General features: G+C 36.4%; 1 protein-coding gene across 4 annotated transcripts in view; it reads left to right on the top strand.

The window, feature by feature from the left end:
• Positions 1-20,630, top strand: part of LOC138135045 (protein stum-like) — a 94,338-nt gene that overhangs the window by 30,849 nt on the left and 42,859 nt on the right. For all 4 annotated transcript variants that reach the window (XM_069053681.1, XM_069053680.1, XM_069053682.1 and 1 more), the window contains exon 2: positions 3,661-3,715. The gene's annotated coding sequence lies outside the window, so the exon portion shown is untranslated. The remainder of the gene's footprint in view (positions 1-3,660; positions 3,716-20,630) is intronic.

Genomic DNA, 20,630 nt, shown 5'->3' with positions numbered 1-20,630 from the left:
TATTTTCCTTCGGACCATTCTGCATTGATTTTGTGTCACTATTGAAACGTTTCAGGTGTTTTGAAGTTTTTGCTAACGCACTTAATTATTCAGAGCGACGACGCTAAGTGAGTTTTTATAGCGGGATAAAAAAATATAGTTTTATTCCTCTTGAACGTCCTCGTTAAAGCAGAGAGGTGAAGAAAATTGTATCAGCAGCGATGTGTTTGTATAGAAAATGTATTTTGTCCAGACGACAGTATTCGATTGGTTGTATTGCACTTTGACGGGAAGTTGACATTTTCGATCTAGTTTTGTTTTTCTGTTTTCATGAAAGATTCGTGAGCTGTATCGAATGGCGTCGACCAACAGACATATCGCAGCCGCTTCCGTGATTTTATTTTAATTAACTAAACCAGACCGGAACATTTAAGCTTCACTTTCCGAACTTGCGGCTTAAACGTTTTTCTTTTAAACTGTGTGTTAGTTGCGACAATAACTTTGAGTTAGGGTCGTTTCAAAGTCTACAAAGAAACGAGCGTAAATAAAATGATAAAAACACAATTCCCACAAGGTGCATCTGTTGTCGATGGCCGTAAAATTTCGCGATGTCGCAATTTCCGGAGAACCTCAAAGGACTGGCCGGTAATCACTCAATTTTTCCACGAGAACTTGTCGGAGGTGACGAGACATGACGCTTTGTCTGACCCAAGATCGTCAATATAAAGTTCAGATAGATCAGATCAAAGGGAAAGCCGGACTAAAAATATTTCACCCCAGACGCTGTGTCCCGTTGGAAAAATCCAAGCTCGACTTTCGCATCCACCCTCCCAATTAACAGATCGAGATCGTGTTTGTGATGGAAAAGAAAGGAACAAATCTGGATCCCGCTGATCTAAAAAATAATTGTGACAAATCTGCGCTTAAAATATCATAGGCGTGTGTCATGTCTTCCGTAGGTAAGATAAAGCGATTTAGCGAGAGGTGGAGCAGCAAATGTAATAAAGCACAGCCGCCACGCATCGCAGAGCCCCCGAGCTTGTTATACGTGAGAGTTCTGTTGTTTTTCAGACGCGTTCTAATCTGTTTAGAGACACAGCTGCCACCAAAATGAGATATTCCACCAGGGCAAATACTCCCAGGATTCGAATTAATTCCGTTTGATTATGGACAAACTTTGTCTCGGTTTAAATGCAACGGCTAATCGCTTTTACAACCCTTTAGGCTCAGGGCATCTCTGTTATGATTTATCTGCACCACTGATAACATCATTTTGGTGTAATTTTCCTTTATTAATATCAATACAGGGGATTTCACGAGTGATAATGAGCCCGGCGGAGTAGAAAATGCAACCCACAATACATCAGGAGGAAAAGCCGGATATTTATCGCCTCCATGTCCAGATTTACGTTCCAATGTATTGTGGGTTGCCGGGCTCATTATCACTCGTGAAATACCCTGCCTATTATCAATAGAAATTTTGGGAAGTCGTAAAGTTAGTCTTAGTGGTTTAATAATCAAAGAAAAAATATCAGAGAAGAGCTTCAGTTAGTACTAAAGTGTGATAAATAAAATTCGTAGTTAAGTGTTCAGATGTTTGCTTTTATTTCCATTAATGTATAGTGTAGCTTCCTGAGCTGTCAAATGTGAAACATGAAGTGCAGGGCGAAAGAGTGGAAGTAGACGACCATCAATACGTATTTCAGAAACCGTTGACAGAGTTAGGGAAAAAATATAAAATGAATCGTATACTGCAATTCCATATTTATGTCAACAGACGAAGAGATGATCAAAGTGAAATTGTGCATCTGAAGGAATTGTCTAAAGATTTCGACTAAAGAGAGAGAATATCAGGGACTGCTTAAGAACAAATTCATTTGAACGCTCGTTAACACACTGATTTGCTTCCACGTTCTAAGGAACAGTAACATATATAAAAAAAAATAATGAAGAAAGCTAAACATCAGGCTGATAATAATCGTGTTTCTAAATAAATAATCATTCGACATTTTTGTCTTTAGCTAAGTTACCTTTAACTGAATCTAGAAAAAATATGTATACAAATTTTGAAGAGTAATTTCAATATTTGAAAAAGGGGACAAGGATATTCCAAACAACTATCGACCTATTTCTATTGTTTCTGTTTTGCATAGAATTCTTGAAACCTGTCACTTTGATACAAATAACATAAATATTTCATCAGTCACATATTGACTGCTTTTTTTATAACATGACAAAGTTGTTCGATTATTTGTCAGTTTAATTGCTTCAACACAAATTGTTAACCTAAAATATTATAATCAATTAATGTTTACCTGCTTATTATGATGTCCGGTAGGTTTTGATCTAGCACCCGCCTTATTTCTTATTTTGTTATTTATATTACTGGTAAAATCCTCATTATACGCTGTTGACATTTTACCTAACTTTGTTTTCCCCTAGGTTCAGTGTTGTAGCATATATTTTTAATATAAATTGTGGTGTTGTTGAATCTTTGATAATGAATAATGTGAATATACAATAACGTTATTATATTTGTCAAATTTCCAAGTTTTATATTTGGTATAAATATCGGATGTTAAAAAAATGTGATCAGGCAGGCCGTGGTTTTTTCTCTTTTATAAACATAGGCCGCCTTTGTAGTTGGAATGCTTTGACATTTCCTTCAGATTCATAATTTCATAACCTCACTTTGATTATCATCATCATGGAGACTAGAGGGAAGGAGTCCAAACTCCATAGGGAATTATGAACCAAATTTTTTAAAACAAATGTCGCTATATGCAAAGAAGACGTATCTAAAGTTGATGAATCAGCTGAAGCTCCCAACCAATGAAACTAAAGTCCTTAAGGCTACCATAGATGTTCAGTTTTGTCTTTACATCAATAGATCGGATTTATTTGTCCACAGATTTATCTGTTCGGATGTGTCGCGACATCGATATTTCATCTGATCAGACAAATATGACCGTATATGGGTACCCTTTAGCTCACAATTTTTCGTTTTACCCTCACTATTTTAGGTATTCTGTGATAGTCACGCTATTTTTATTCTTATGAATGATTATTTTCACTGAAACCAACATCACCAAATTATTTGTAAATATCTAAGTATCTCAATTTGTATTTTCGTGTTGTCTGAAATTTTGATCATTTTTTTATGGAAGGTATGATAATAAAGTTAAAGAAACTTGATTCTGTGGCCACAATTGAGTATATTTACTCTTTATTTTCATTAAACCAAGTTGAGATGAAAACCTCTACAAAGCAATATCAGAGCGGAGAATTCAAGGAGCTTAAAAATGAGTAAATACGATATAAAGCGTCCACTCTTGGTGCGTCGGTCGCAGAAAATAAACCAGTGCGATGGAAAAACACCAAGATTAGTGCTTCAAGTTTTCAGGTTACGCAATTCCCTTGTTAATCTTAATAGACTTGTCGAGCCACGAAATAAAATCATGTAAATCGAGATGCGCCCCGGAAAACCAATACACCCAAGATTTGGTAGTTTATTTTTGGTGGAAAGTCACTCAACAAAATTGCTTGTTTTGACTTGGTATTATTTACCTTGGAAGCAAGCTTCGCAATCTGCTCACAAATTTCTCAGATGGTACTAGTATATTAAACTAATTGGAGTCGTCGCGTTTATTTGCACACTAAATTCTCTTTTTGTTGTTTTAGGTTTGATTCCATCCGAACATGGCAGCGTAAGAATATTTTCGTCGATTCCTAAACGGTAAGGCAATCAAGTGATTTTTGTTTATTTAAAGGGCGCGTCCGGAAAATATTGCCGACGTAGGTTCCGGTTCATTGTTTTGTCGACGCACTTTCAGCGTTTTAAGCTTTACCACAACTGTTGCAAAGTTTTAATGATCACGGTTCATAACTGTAACTAGGTAGCCCTACGAAAGCGGATTCAACATAACTCGACTTGTTTTTTCATTTAATTACGGTTAATACCGAAATGTAAAAAAAATGGGGACTACAAACTCGTATAAAGCACATTTTCAAGCGAAAACTTTTCAAATAAATAGTAAATCACCTTATTACCCAATGAAAAGGTATAACACGATGAAAATTTGTTGTAAACGTGATTTTCTGACTCTTATATCGCTGATAAATTCGCATATATGTCAAACTACACCTTGGGGATCGTGGAAGTTGGCGCAGAAAATGTCTTCTTGTACGAAATCGCTGGAAGTTTTTAAAGTTGAAATATATTTCATTGTAAATCTTGGTGCGTAGACGATATACCGAAATACTTTTTTTCAATTCCGATATTTCAAAACTTTTTATTGATAAGAATGTTAAGGTTCAACTGTATTTTTGTGATTTTATCGACGAATTTCCAAAGCCGAGAAACTTCCACGAGATTACAGATTTTTTTGCTTGGTGTCTTGTTAAACTTTAATGCAACCACAAAAGCCGCAGAAAACGCAGATAGTAAAAGCAGATGTTAACTTCTTAACCGTCACTAAACCGTGCCCTTGAATACTAGAAATGAAACAACGGAGAATAGCTAATGCAGTCTACTACAAAACATGAATAAGTCAATTGGAGGAAATTTTACTAAGTATTTAAATTTGCGTCTAAGGATCATTAAAACGTTCATCAAATTTATCTTCATTAACCTAACATTACTTGTAGGAAACTTGATGCTACTAAAGCAATTTTATTTTACATTCTCTAAACGCGCTGTATAAAAACCGTGAAAATAAAATTTCCAGACTATAAGACGTCTGGCACGGGCCTTAATTTTTTTAATTTTAAACTCGCAATTATTTTTTCCTTTGGAAGCCAGAAAACTTTTAAATTTGCATAAAATTCCATAAAAACTGTTTGTTACTTGTGAAATGTAAATTGATACCGAGGCAAAATGAAACATATTTCGGCTCATGAATATGCTGTGGTACCTGCCGTAGTGGAAATTCCCCTGTTGATTGTTGGTTATTGCTCGAGGTGAAGGTCAAGATTAAAGGCAGATTTCCACTGTTGCACTTAGTTAAAATTCATGACGCCAGTCGCGGAAATAATTGCAAAAGCTGGTAAATTTCGATTGCGAAGACGAGAATCAGTTGGAAGCGTCTAGTCGCGGCATGTGTAATTGTGAGTAATCGAGTTTCGTAGCTCTAAAACTACGTGATTCTCTTACAGATGGTTCTCAATTCCGACCTAATCCGCCCCCTATATATATAAAACATATCTCACTGTCTTACAAGCTATTACATCTTCCAAATCTCAATTAAACAAGCGCTTCGACCTTGCACGATTGCCATCGGGAATTTCACAAGGGGTGACTTTTTCACCCTCACTTTAAAACAGTATCAGACCGGACGCATAATTTAACGGCATTATCTAACATAGTAATGAACTCCATTACGACATTATTATGCTAATTCCGCTCTGGCGAGGAAACTCAGGCACTGTCGCCAATCATAAAATATAAGAAAAACACGTTCTTTCTGGAACGCTGCGGAATTGTTGTTTTGACCTTAAGGACATTCTTTTTATGGTGAGGCGGTGAAAAGTTTTTATTGTCCCGACGCCGTGATTATGTTTACAGGGCGTCTACGTGTCTGTACATACGTAAAAAAATCCGATCGTCGATGGCAGCCATAGTGAAATGGGTTGTTTGCTTGTCGTTAAGATACTCCGGGAGACGCAGTTGCTGCACTGCACGAATATTTATCTAAAGCAATTAATCTAAACTAAACAGTTTCGGAACACCATCAAGAGCCGGCCAAAATCAAAATTCTCCGCTTTAGATACAGGTGTACTGAAATGAATTAACGATCAAAATTTATGTATTCTGAATCTATGTGAACGAACTAGTCTAGCGATGAGATTCTGGTAACTGATGTCTGGGAACAAAATGCTGATTTTACAGTTGGTGAAGGAATATACTCAAAATGAAAGAAATACCTATAAAAATGGTAGCTGCTAGTTTAGACAGAAAAATTGGACATAAAATCTAATAAGCAGTAAGAATTTTAAAGCGATCTGACATATTCAAGGAAAGACGACAATAACTGCCAGTGTGCAGAAAGTTCAAGGAAAATTTTTAAAAGAATAAGCAAAAGATGGAGATAAATTATATTAGAATAAAATTACTTTAATTAAGCAGAACAAAGAAATAATATCGGGTGTTCATTTAAATTTCCGGTCAAAGTTGACGTTGAAGAGTCGATTGTGAACGCACTACGGACTACGGATCAGGGAACTTTCGTTCAAGAAGGGTTTCGGTAATGATCAAGGGTCATAAAATTTCTCTTTGTAAATTATTAAGATTTACGAATTTTTTTTGCCTAAAAATTTTCTTCCTCACAAAGACTGTCTTCACAAAGACAAAAGGGGTGTTCCGGAGTTCAAAGCCGCCACATTTAACTGAAAACCAAATTAATTTACTGACGTGATCATCATTATTTAAAAATAAAGAACACAATGAAGATAAAACGTTTCAAATTTCTCTTATTATTAGATCTTCGTCGGCAGAGATCTTGTATCGCGCGATCAAATGAAATTCTGGCCTGAGTATGGAAAAATTAAACCGTTTAGAACAGTGTAAAGTTTAAATTTCCCGCCGTTTGACACGAATGACATTTATTTATGTTTAATCGGGACTTAATTGAACATGTTTCATGTTTGTTTTCAGCAAGAGCAAAGGGTGACCTTAGATATTTGCTTCGAGAATAGGAATCGTTAAGTTATTCTATTTTTAATGTAAAACATTGGAAAAAAAGAAAAAAAGAAAGATTTTTTTGGCTCTAAATTTTAGGTTAACTGTCAACATGCTCCAATTAATCTACGCTTTAAAAAAGCACAACAATTGACGCCTCCCCATCCCGGGATTTCATTTAAACGCGCGATAGAAGGTTTGAACAAAAGTGTCAGGCAACGAATTCGTTAGAGAAACATTAACAAAATGTGAAAAAAAGTTGAATGTAGCGGTGAGGTAGTTTATATCTGCTGTTTATTTAAATTTATCCTCGAAGTAGGCTTTGAAGAGTCGATTGTGAACGGACCACGGATCAGCTATTTAAATCTAACCTCATTTTTTGCGTTGTTTGTGTTTTTACTTTGCAGACTAACGAGTGGTGCGTTCACAATCGGCTCTTCAACGTCAATTGCAATTTTTTAGATAAACACTTAAAGCCAGTAAAGGCAGCACATGTTAATGGATTCTTTTAAAAAGTGTTCATGATAAAGATAGGTTATTTAAATTTTACATCAGTCGTTTTAGTGAGCAGCCCAAAAGTTTATTCGGATAAGTGACAATTCAGGATTGTAAAAGCTGGGGAGCCTTGGTTAAATTTTAAACGAGTCCATATTATATATGTAGGAAATGGATAGTGGGCGAGGAGAAGTTTATTATTGTTTGACGTTGTATTTTCGAGAGACATTACAATTTATCATTAAAAGTTGTTACAAATCTTGTTTGCTTAAACTATATCCCACAAATTTTGGGGGCTCGTGTGGGATAGAAACAAGATAAACAGAGAATTGTAGAAAGAAGAACGGTGATAAATTAGAGGAATTCTAATTATTTTACGGAAAAGTGAAAAACAAGTGACAGTTACGAGGAAATTAAAACAAAAAATGACATCATTGGGTGAAATTGCTTTTATCAGAGACAATATCAAAAATGCTCCTGTGAAGTCGATTAAAGCCCTTCATATGTTTATTTTCGAATCAGAAGGTGATCGAAAAAACAGATCAAGGCTGCGCGCATTCAAAGGATTTGATTTCGACGAAGATACTAAGGAATTTGAGACTAAACTTGAATACGTGGTTGAGACTTTGCAAGTAAGAGAGTTGATTTCTATTACTAATCTTCTCTGTCTCGACAATGATGGTGACGAAGACGAGCTATCAAGAAAAATTTGCTGCCACTTAATGAACCTTAGCATGTTGGAGAAAAATGAAGTAAATGACGACGATGAAGACGATAAAGATGACGAAGATGATAAAGACGATGAAGACGATGCAGAGCAATACGACGTGGTAACAGCTTCAAAGAAGAAAAATAGTAACAAAGAAAGAAGAGTCACAACCTCTAAGAAAAAAGAAGATAATACCAAAGACGACCAAGATGAAGAGAGAAATCAAAGAAGATTAAGAAGGGTAAATAACCTCAAAAGCAGCAGACCCAACGACGAAGAAGAAGATGACAATTATGCAAAATGCAATTCATGTTTTCCGTTAAGTTTTAGAGATGTGGAAGATTCAATTCGTCCTTTTAGTGGTAATGACGAGTATCCTGTCGAAAAATGGATTCAAGACTTTGAAGATACTTCCGTTTTGTTAAGATGGAGTCGATTACAGAAATTCATTTTCGGCAAGAAATAGAATACAACAGAGGAAAATAATGCATTACCAGAAGGTGAAGTTTCGAAGAAAATTTCAGATGAAGACAAAATTGAAGATACTGAAGAGAATCTAAATGATGCACTGAAAATTACAAGCTCTGAAGATGACGTTGGTGTGGAGAGCGAAGAAAATCAAAATTTGGACGAAACATTTGGGTCCGGTGAAGAAAAAAGAAACACGAATGAAGATATAGAAAGTTTAGGAAGAAAACTAGAAGCAGCTGTGGATAAAATAGCAAAAGAAATTAATTCCAATATACCTAAAAATGAAGATGATGTTAGTCAGGTCAACCTTGAAGATAAGGAAGTGGAGGAGGCTTGCGAAGAAGGAAGCACCGAAAAAGTTGAAGAAAATTTTGACAACTTGGGAAGAAGACTGGTTGAAGCTGTCGACAAAATGGCAAACGAGTTGAATTGCAAAAATGAAGAAAAAGATGTTTGTTCTGTTGATGTTTCTGAAGATAAGATTGAACATTCTGAAGGAGAAGTTGTTACTCTAATTGAAGAAAGATATGAACTGCGCAAAGAAGCGAAACAACAGATTAAGAAGATCCACGAGGAAAACATCAAGAATTACAATAGGAAACGTAAAATGGCAAGAGAATATAAACCTGGAGACCAAGTTGCCATCAAAAGAAAAAGAACCCAATTTAAGACTAATGCCAAAATACTGCCCAAATATTTAGGTCGGTATGAAGTAATCAAGAAAATTGGAAATGACCGCTATGATGTTAAGAAGATCGGCACACATGACGGTCCGAGAACAACCAAATCATGCGCTGAGATGATGAAGCCCTGGTGTCAAGAAGATCTTGACTCGTTCGAGGCGAACGAATTTCAGGATGGCCGAGTTGTAGGAAATGGATAGTGGGCGAGGAGAAGTTTATTATTGTTTGACGTTGTATTTTCGAGAGACATTACAATTTATCATTAAAAGTTGTTACAAATCTTGTTTGCTTAAACTATATCCCACATATATGATATAAATTCACATGGCGTAGGACAAGTCAATTTAGATATTTTAGCTCGGATATTCGGCACTTACATTTCTCTTTTCCCATCGCAACCCTGGAGGCGTCCCGCAGGATTTTCAGCCGTCAATTATTGAAATCCTGTGCGACAGTGATAATGCAATAACATGTTCACTATATTAGTGTTCATATGGCGAAAATGGCAGAACTCTTGATAACTCTAAATAGAATTCATCAATGTTGAGTGGTCTACGAGAGACGATTCCTGCACTTGTGTGCAGAAATAAACCGAAAGACCGGGAATGCTCAGATTGAAAGCTTTTATCTGTCGGTTCGGAAAAGCAAAGTTAATCTTAATAAAAAATAATCGAGCCAGGTTCCAATTTAGACTTGAAAATCCACCGAATCCGATCCACTGAATCTGCGTACCTCGGCAAATTAAAACGGATGACAAACACATCAAGATGAGCGATCACGGCTAAAAAACTTTCACAGTTTAATTTAATTAACTTGATATAAAACGATTCCGATTGGGTCGTCATCGATCGGAACGTGTTTATAAATTCTTAATTAAGCGATTACGGTTGGTGTTTATTTTTCAAATTAACGTTCCAGATGTAATTAGTGCTAAGGCAAACACCACATCCAATTCCGGCGGAACGACGCAACTTCGACGTTTTCACAAGCGAGATCCTTATCAAAGTTGTGGCGAGAAGCGATATCAAAAATGCGGTGAAGCATTACCCTTCTTAATGGCAGCTGATGATGACAAGACGTCAGCGACGTCGGAGGGCAGATAAGAGCTCCTTTAAGAGCTCGACCGCTTAGAAGCTCAACTGGGCTAATGCCGGGTTGATAGAGTGGAGTGATTAGAATTAATCAAAGAATCCGACGTTAGAGACGCGGTTTTCATTTTTCAACCCTCATCGGCTACTCAAAATCCGATAGGTTTTTGTTGAGCATGAAGCCGAAGAAAAACGATCGACCCTTGTTCGATACACTTGTGACAAATCACTTGCAGGTCTGGAGGGCATCAGCTTTTAATAAGGGATTTGCCGGAGGTTTAAACGTCCGACCCGAGGGAAAAGAGTTTAGGATAAGCGACAATTTCCAAACTTTTGAAATGGGATGCCGGAATTATTAAAGCTGATGTGTGGAACGGTTCGGATTTCGGAAATGGGGTGTTTCCCGGTAATGCTTATTTACCCCCTGTCTTTGCGCTAAATTAATACCTATGCCAATTTAGATAGACACGCTTATAATGTAATAATAACGTATGGCAATTGCTTTAACACTCTAGTGTGATGTAAAGCAACACATTATATAGAGACTAATTGTGATTGTTGAGTTTCAACAAGCTAAATTATTTGGTACGGTTCTGGAAAATCGATAGGTAACAATTTGCATGTCGCAGTCTGCTTCATCGTTATATGCAAGCTGCTGCATAACATTCTCTTGAATTACTCTGTTCTGGTAACAATTAAGTCCTCTCGACGGCGTTCACACAAAAACTTTTACATCCTACTTCTGGCTACTTACCAAGATTTTAGCGCAGTTCTAGAGGACGGAAGCAAATGGACCCTACAATAAATCGAACGATTTTATGAATATTGTAATTTTTATGTTGATATTTTATGTCTTAATAAAATTATTGTGGCAGTTATTTGTAATAGGACGATTCTGGCGTAACAGCCGCGTTAAATTCTTTACGGGTCCTTTTTTAACAGAGGGGTCGTAAAAATAATGATTGCGTTCACAAAATGGATTAAAAGCCCAGTTTCGATTCAAACCGTAATAATCCTATCAAAAATTCGTTATAAATTCCATCTTTTATAAACATCGTTGGCGGCGCGAATGAAATAGCTTTGATCGTCCTAATAAAGGACCCTCATCAAACGAATAATGAAGTTGTATCAAATATTCTTCATGTTTTTGAATCGTTGCATCACACGATACTGTCACTGGAAATGTGGTTTTAGGGTGGGTCGATTTGAAAATCGTCAATTTCAGATATTTCATTAACAGAATCGAGATTGTTTGATTTGTTTTTTCGCGTTTAAGACATGGCCAAACAGATTATTTCCGTTGATTATATTATGAGTTCTCTTTGATGATTTTACGCCGTGAAATCTTGAATAATGTCTTACCCCGATGAAATTCCGAAAACATTTTGCAATATTGCACTTAATTGTTTTAGTGGATTTCTCCGAAGATCAAAAGATATTTTTATCCCAAAACTATCTTTGTAAAAATAGCTAATTTGAACATGTGAAGAATAAATACAAAATATTTATGTGAATAGTCAATTATTTTTGTTGAACAAAAGGGTTTGAGCTTGAGAACCACTGGATTGTATCGGTGAACAATAATAAATTAGTAAATGGCATCTTATTGCGATAGTTGTTTCAACCTAGTTAAAGCAATCTTCTTCAGATTCGCTGTTTGCACGGTGTGAAAATAAGACTTTACATAAATACAAGTAGGAGTTAATATTGAATAATTAAAACAGTGTAAATAATACAAACAGAAAACTTTATGATTAATATTAAGACATGTAAATGGAGTGACTTCTAAAAAAACACACTTTTAATTAAACGTTTGAAGATGTACAGTAATGTACACATCGAAAAGAAAAAAAAAACTGTTTGAGTGTAAACTTTGTCTGTTATGCAAAATTATAATAATGTCTGATTTTGTACCTTAAAATTTTACTATTACCTTCATAAGTTTTAACGGGTAAACGTCGTTTAATACAATTACGAATATTACACAATTACATGACGCGACGATGTTCCTAGTTTAAATATATTTTTCAGCGCTGTAATAATGGGTTTATAAATAATGAAGGTTACAACTTAGAATTAAGAAGAGTTTAGAAAATGAAACTTTGTATAGTTGACGGTTTGTATAGTTGATTTCATACAATGTTCATCAAGTGAGCTGTGGATGTGTAAAAGCATCTTTAGTTTAGTTACATTACAAAAGGCACATAATGACAGATCCGTTATAGGTTATATGCAATAAATCTTTACTTGGTACAAATACAAAGACAAAAAGAGTCTTACGTACTTACTTTAATTTAAGCAGTAGAAAAAGTAACAGTGCTTTTGAAAACAGCAATGCTTAAAACGCACCAAAAAACTAACAAATTATAATCAAGGTACTCGCAGGGCAAGCAACTTTGAAAATCAAAGTTACTTTAATATTTGCTGGTGTGGGAGCCAAAAATATGATTTTTTTTGTTTTTTTGCGAATTTCTCTAAAATGGAAAAAATCAACGCTCAGAAGAAGCGCGTTGACAAGGGGCATCCAACGGCCAACGGTGCAGAATAATTCATTACCATATGTTGTTTAATAAGGGAGCTATGGCCGTTTAAATTATTTCCGAAGTGAAAATTTGGATAGAAGGTTCATGGTTTTTTCCAGGAGTTTTTTTTCGCGAATTCGAACCAAATTGCGGTTAGTTATTATCAATGTCCCGACGAAATAGTACCGGACAAGTCGACCAGTACAACTTTGCGTAATACCCCACTCACATACAGGGTGTCCCAGAACTCGCGGATCAAACTTACAGGGCGTTTTCCTTGGTGATAACTGAAAGCAATAGCGTTTAAAAAAAAGGGCAGGGTATAATCGATTTTTTGTAATGAATAATTAAAGTTGACCAATCAGAAGGACGCTGTTAATTTGAATTTCACGTAAATTTAACCAAAGGTTTGAATTGCCTAGCAACATAATTCTAGTAAGAATGGTATGGAATTTCAAGTAAATGTTTGGGCAACTGTAAAGATTTTGACAACGTCAAGTTATAATTTGATTCGAAATTGTCAAACTTCGTATTGTATTCAGCTGCAGAGTATGCCGAAATGCTCATACTTTATGGAGAGTGCGGGCGCAATGCACGTGAGGATGCAAGGGAATAAGCAAACGTTTTCCACGACGTTTGCCACATCCAAATTATAACGTATTTCTACGGTTGGTGTACCGTGCTCGAGACACTGGATCCTTGGTGCCTACCTGACAAGAAATTGGTGGTCCCCTGCGAGAAGTTAGAACGCCAGTGACTGAAGATGCTGTTCTTCAGTCCTTTGATGACGACGGTAGAAGAAGTATATTTGAAGAACTATATTTACCGCGAACCTATCAATATTTTAGAAGAACTAAATGACCAAATTTACGAAACACTGGCTACTGTTATTCCTAATATGCTTAGACTGGCAAGGGGAATATTTAATAAAACGAGTTCGCCTGTTCCTTCAGATGAACACTTGTTATAAATGATTCTTTTTATTTTGCATGTTTCTTATTTCATTTGTTGCATTCTACATCGTTTAATTATAAAATTTGATCTTAATTTTTTACTAATAATGATGCTAAAATAAATAGGTTAGTTCAACCCAGTTCTGTCTTCTTTCTTTCAGAACTGCCACTATGCTTGATCTGTTGTTCAAAACCTACGTGTAACTCCAGCTTTTTTTGCAATGTCAAGAATGTTCCTAAAAGTCTTTTCTTTCATTTCGACGATGACGAGTCCCGCTCGTGTAGCTGCGCTAATACGTTGCAGATGCAGAGTGTATGCACAGGAGTTAGGATACATTTCTTGTGATTTCGATTCACTTCACAGGCCCTGAATATTTCACATTTTCACATTATACTAAGATTTTTAAAGTAGTAATATTACTCACTTGACGCTACGTCGCCATTTTACCTTCCATCAACAAAGAACAAAGGTTCAATTCATCATATTCCTCCCGTCAATTTCCCATACCCCTCAAGGTTACAATTGCTCTGGAAATTTTCACTCATAACAAACCATATTTCATTCATTGCCGGAAGAACAAACTTCTTGCATTCCCTGATTTAGATTCTATACATTTGTTCACCTGCCTTTGGCGAAATTATCCCATTTTTGGTTATTTCAAAAGTAGCGGTCACTTTTGACGTCTGTTTCGACAAGTTGACCAGATAAATATTGAAAATAATTTTATTATTCATAGAATTATACGTTGCTTGGCAATTGAGGGAAGGTACTCAATTTTCTCATAAAGGGAAAATTAGGTCGAGCTCTATTGGTCAATTTGATTAATTCATAACTAAAAAGCTGTTGCACCCTGAACATTTTTCTAAACGTTTTTTACCTTTATTACCATCAAGGAATATACAGTTTCAATTTGATCCGCGAGTTCTGGGACACCTGTATAAACCCGATTCAGCTGGTCCGTTTTCAATAACAGGGAATTTTTTCGGCTCAGAAGAATCGCCTTAACAAGAGCAATCCAACGGCGCAAAATTCATTGCCATATGTGGCTTAATAAGGGAGCTATGGGTGTTTAAATGATTTTCCGAAGTGAAAATTAGATAGAAGGGGGAGTACATGATTTTCTTCCAAAAATTTTTTGTCGCCGATTCGAACCAAATTGCTGTCAGTTATTGAATAGGATGAGTTGAATTCAGGTGTAGTAAAAGTTCCGGCCATTGAACTCATTTTTTGCTGTGGGAGCCAAAAATATGGATTTTTTGTTTTTTTGCGAATTTCTCGAAAACGGAAAAATCCAGGTAAATTTTTTTCGGCTCAGAAGAAGCGCCTTGACAAGAGCAATCCAACGGTGCAAAATTCATGGCCATATGTGGCTTAACAAGGGAGCTATGGGCGTTTAAATGATTTTCCGAAGTGAAAATTAGATAGAAGGGGGGAGTACGTGGTTTTCTTCCAAAAATTTTTTGTCGCCGATTCGAACCAAATTGCTGTCAGTTATTGAATAGGATGAGTTGAATTCAGGTTTAGTAAAAGTTCCGGCCATTGAACTCATTTTTTGCTGTGGGAGCCAAAAATATGTATTTTTTGTTTTTTTTGCGAATTTCACCAAAACGGAAAAATCCCGGTAAATTTTTTTCGGTTCAGAAGAAGCGCCTTGACAAGAGCAATCCAACGGTGCAAAATTCATTGCCATATGTGGCTTAATAAGGGAGCTATGGGCGTTTAAATGATTTTCCGAAGGGAAAATTAAATAGAAGGGGGGAGTACATGGTTTTCTTCCAAAGATTTTTTGTCGCCGATTCGAACCAAATTGCTGTCAGTTATTGAATAGAATGAGTTGAATTCAGGTATAGTAAAAGTTCCGGCCATTGAACTCATTTTTTGCTGTGGGAGCCAAAAATATGGATTTTTTGGTTTTTTGCGAATTTCTTTAAAACGGAAAAATCCCGGTAAATTTTTTTCGGCTCAGAAGAAGCGCCTTGACAAGAGCAATCCAACGGTACAAAATTCATGGCCATATGTGGCTTAATAAGGGAGCTATGGGCGTTTAAATGATTTTCCGAAGTGAAAATTAGATAGAAGGGGGGAGTACGTGGTTTTCTTCCAAAAATTTTTTGTCGCCGATTCGAACCAAATTGCTGTCAGTTATTGAATAGAATGAGTTGAATTCAGGCATAGTAAAAGTTCCGACCATTGAACCCATTCTTTGCTGTGGGAGCCAAAAATATGGATTTTTTGTTTTTTTGCGAATTTCTTTAAAACGGAAAAATCCCGGTAAATTTTTTTCGGCTCAGAAGAAGCGCCTTGACAAGAGCAATCCAACGGTACAAAATTCATGGCCATATGTGGCTTAATAAGGGAGCTATGGGCGTTTAAATGATTTTCCGAAGTGAAAATTAGATAGAAGGGGGGAGTACGTGGTTTTCTTCAAAAAATTTTTTGTCGCCGATTCGAACCAAATTGCTGTCAGTTATTGAATAGGATGAGTTGAATTCAGGTTTAGTAAAAGTTCCGGCCATTGAACTCATTTTTTGCTGTGGGAGCCAAAAATATGTATTTTTTGTTTTTTTTCGAATTTCTCCAAAACGGAAAAATCCCGGTAAATTTTTTTCGGTTCAGAAGAAGCGCCTTGACAAGAGCAATCTAACGGTGCAAAATTCATTGCCATATGTGGCTTAATAAGGGAGCTATGGGCGTTTAAATGATTTTCCGAAGTGAAAATTAGATAGAAGGGGGGAGTACGTGGTTTTCTTCCAAAAATTTTTTGTCGCCGATTCGAACCAAATTGCTGTCAGTTATTGAATAGGATGAGTTGAATTCACATAGTAAAAGTTCCGACCATTGAACCCATTTTTTGCTGTGGGAGCCAAAAATATGGATTTTTTGTTTTTTTGCGAATTTCTTTAAAACGGAAAAATCCCGGTAAATTTTTTTCGGCTCAGAAGAAGCGCCTTGACAAGAGCAATCCAACGGTACAAAATTCATGGCCATATGTGGCTTAATAAGGGAGCTATGGGCGTTTAAATGATTTTCCGAAGTGAAAATTAGATAGAAGGGGGGAGTACGTGGTTTTCTTCCAAAAATTTTTTGTCGCCGATTCGAACCAAATTGCTGTCAGTTATTGAATAGGATGAGTTGAATTCAGGTATAGTAAAAGTTCCGGCCATTGAACTCATTTTTTGCTGTGGGAGCCAAAAATATGTATTTTTTGTTTTTTTTGCGAATTTCTCCAAAACGGAAAAATCCCGGTAAATTTTTTCGGTTCAGAAGAAGCGCCTTGACAAGAGCAATCCAACGGTGCAAAATTCATTGCCATATGTGGCTTAATAAGGGAGTTATGGGCGTTTAAATGATTTTCCGAAGGGAAAATTAAATAGAAGGGGGGAGTACATGGTTTTCTTCCAAAGATTTTTTGTCGCCGATTCGAACCAAATTGCTGTCAGTTATTGAATAGAATGAGTTGAATTCAGGTATAGTAAAAGTTCCGGCCATTGAACTCATTTTTTGCTGTGGGAGCCAAAAATATGGATTTTTTGGTTTTTTGCGAATTTTTTTAAAACGGAAAAATCCCGGTAAATTTTTTTCGGCTCAGAAGAAGCGCCTTGACAAGAGCAATCCAACGGTGCAAAATTCATGGCCATATGTGGCTTAACAAGGGAGCTATGGGCGTTTAAATGATTTTCCGAAGTGAAAATTAGATAGAAGGGGGGAGTACGTGGTTTTCTTCCAAAAATTTTTTGTCGCCGATTCGAACCAAATTGCTGTCAGTTATTGAATAGGATGAGTTGAATTCAGGTTTAGTAAAAGTTCCGGCCATTGAACTCATTTTTTGCTGTGGGAGCCAAAAATATGTATTTTTTGTTTTTTTTGCGAATTTCACCAAAACGGAAAAATCCCGGTAAATTTTTTTCGGTTCAGAAGAAGCGCCTTGACAAGAGCAATCCAACGGTGCAAAATTCATTGCCATATGTGGCTTAATAAGGGAGCTATGGGCGTTTAAATGATTTTCCGAAGGGAAAATTAAATAGAAGGGGGGAGTACATGGTTTTCTTCCAAAGATTTTTTGTCGCCGATTCGAACCAAATTGCTGTCAGTTATTGAATAGAATGAGTTGAATTCAGGTATAGTAAAAGTTCCGGCCATTGAACTCATTTTTTGCTGTGGGAGCCAAAAATATGGATTTTTTGGTTTTTTGCGAATTTCTTTAAAACGGAAAAATCCCGGTAAATTTTTTTCGGCTCAGAAGAAGCGCCTTGACAAGAGCAATCCAACGGTACAAAATTCATGGCCATATGTGGCTTAATAAGGGAGCTATGGGCGTTTAAATGATTTTCCGAAGTGAAAATTAGATAGAAGGGGGGAGTACGTGGTTTTCTTCCAAAAATTTTTTGTCGCCGATTCGAACCAAATTGCTGTCAGTTATTGAATAGAATGAGTTGAATTCAGGCATAGTAAAAGTTCCGACCATTGAACCCATTCTTTGCTGTGGGAGCCAAAAATATGGATTTTTTGTTTTTTTGCGAATTTCTTTAAAACGGAAAAATCCCGGTAAATTTTTTTCGGCTCAGAAGAAGCGCCTTGACAAGAGCAATCCAACGGTACAAAATTCATGGCCATATGTGGCTTAATAAGGGAGCTATGGGCGTTTAAATGATTTTCCGAAGTGAAAATTAGATAGAAGGGGGGAGTACGTGGTTTTCTTCCAAAAATTTTTTGTCGCCGATTCGAACCAAATTGCTGTCAGTTATTGAATAGGATGAGTTGAATTCACATAGTAAAAGTTCCGACCATTGAACCCATTTTTTGCTGTGGGAGCCAAAAATATGGATTTTTTGTTTTTTTGCGAATTTCTTTAAAACGGAAAAATCCCGGTAAATTTTTTTCGGCTCAGAAGAAGCGCCTTGACAAGAGCAATCCAACGGTACAAAATTCATGGCCATATGTGGCTTAATAAGGGAGCTATGGGCGTTTAAATTATTTTCCGAAGTGAAAATTAGATAGAAGGGGGGAGTACGTGGTTTTCTTCCAAAAATTTTTTGTCGCCGATTCGAACCAAATTGCTGTCAGTTATTGAATAGGATGAGTTGAATTCAGGTATAGTAAAAGTTCCGGCCATTGAACTCATTTTTTGCTGTGGGAGCCAAAAATATGTATTTTTTGTTTTTTTTGCGAATTTCTCCAAAACGGAAAAATCCCGGTAAATTTTTTCGGTTCAGAAGAAGCGCCTTGACAAGAGCAATCCAACGGTGCAAAATTCATTGCCATATGTGGCTTAATAAGGGAGTTATGGGCGTTTAAATGATTTTCCGAAGGGAAAATTAAATAGAAGGGGGGAGTACATGGTTTTCTTCCAAAGATTTTTTGTCGCCGATTCGAACCAAATTGCTGTCAGTTATTGAATAGAATGAGTTGAATTCAGGTATAGTAAAAGTTCCGGCCATTGAACTCATTTTTTGCTGTGGGAGCCAAAAATATGGATTTTTTGGTTTTTTGCGAATTTTTTTAAAACGGAAAAATCCCGGTAAATTTTTTTCGGCTCAGAAGAAGCGCCTTGACAAGAGCAATCCAACGGTACAAAATTCATGGCCATATGTGGCTTAATAAGGGAGCTATGGGCGTTTAAATGATTTTCCGAAGTCAAAATTAGATAGAAGGGGGGAGTACGTGGTTTTCTTCCAAAAATTTTTTGTCGCCGATTCGAACCAAATTGCTGTCAGTTATTGAATAGGATGAGTTGAATTCAGGTATAGTAAAAGTTCCGGCCATTGAACTCATTTTTTGCTGTGGGAGCCAAAAATATGTATTTTTTGTTTTTTTTGCGAATTTCTCCAAAACGGAAAAATCCCGGTAAATTTTTTTCGGTTCAGAAGAAGCGCCTTGACAAGAGCAATCCAACGGTGCAAAATTCATTGCCATATGTGGCTTAATAAGGGAGCTATGGGCGTTTAAATGATTTTCCGAAGGGAAAATTAAATAGAAGGGGGGAGTACATGGTTTTCTTCCAAAAATTTTTTGTCGCCGATTCGAACCAAATTGCTGTCAGTTATTGAATAGGATGAGCTGAATTCAGGCATTGTAAAAGTTCCGACCATTGAACCCATTTTTTGCTGTGGGAGCCAAAAATATGGATTTTTTGTTTTTTTGCGAATTTCTTTAAAACGGAAAAATCCCGGTAAATTTTTTTCGGCTCAGAAGAAGCGCCTTGACAAGAGCAATCCAACGGTACAAAATTCATGGCCATATGTGGCTTAATAAGGGAGCTATGGGCGTTTAAATGATTTTCCGAAGTGAAAATTAGATAGAAGGGGGGAGTACGTGGTTTTCTTCCAAAAATTTTTTGTCGCCGATTCGAACCAAAAAGCTGTCAGTTTTTGAATAGAATGAGTTGAATTCAGGTATAGTAAAAGTTCCGGCCATTGAACTCATTTTTTGCTGTGGGAGCCAAAAATTTGGATTTTTTGTTTTTTTGCGAATTTCTCGAAAACGGAAAAATCCCGGTAAATTTTTTTCGGCTCAGAAGAAGCGCCTTGACAAGAGCAATCCAACGGTACAAAATTCATGGCCATATGTGGCTTAATAAGGGAGCTATGGGCGTTTAAATGATTTTCCGAAGTGAAAATTAGATAGAAGGGGGGAGTACGTGGTTTTCTTCCAAAAATTTTTTGTCGCCGATTCGAACCAAATTGCTGTCAGTTATTAAATAGGATGAGTTGAATTCAGGTATAGTAAAAGTTCCGGCCATTGAACTCATTTTTTGCTGTGGGAGCCAAAAATATGGATTTTTTGGTTTTTTGCGAATTTCTTTAAAACGGAAAAATCCCGGTAAATTTTTTTCGGCTCAGAAGAAGCGCCTTGACAAGAGCAATCCAACGGTACAAAATTCATGGCCATATGTGGCTTAATAAGGGAGCTATGGGCGTTTAAATGATTTTCCGAAGTGAAAATTAGATAGAAGGGGGGAGTACGTGGTTTTCTTCCAAAAATTTTTTGTCGCCGATTCGAACCAAATTGCTGTCAGTTATTGAATAGAATGAGTTGAATTCAGGCATAGTAAAA

Source organism: Tenebrio molitor, chromosome 7, assembly GCF_963966145.1.
Source record: "Tenebrio molitor chromosome 7, icTenMoli1.1, whole genome shotgun sequence".
Taxonomy (NCBI): Eukaryota; Metazoa; Arthropoda; class Insecta; order Coleoptera; family Tenebrionidae; genus Tenebrio; species Tenebrio molitor.
This window is presented reverse-complemented; position numbering and strand designations above follow the sequence as displayed.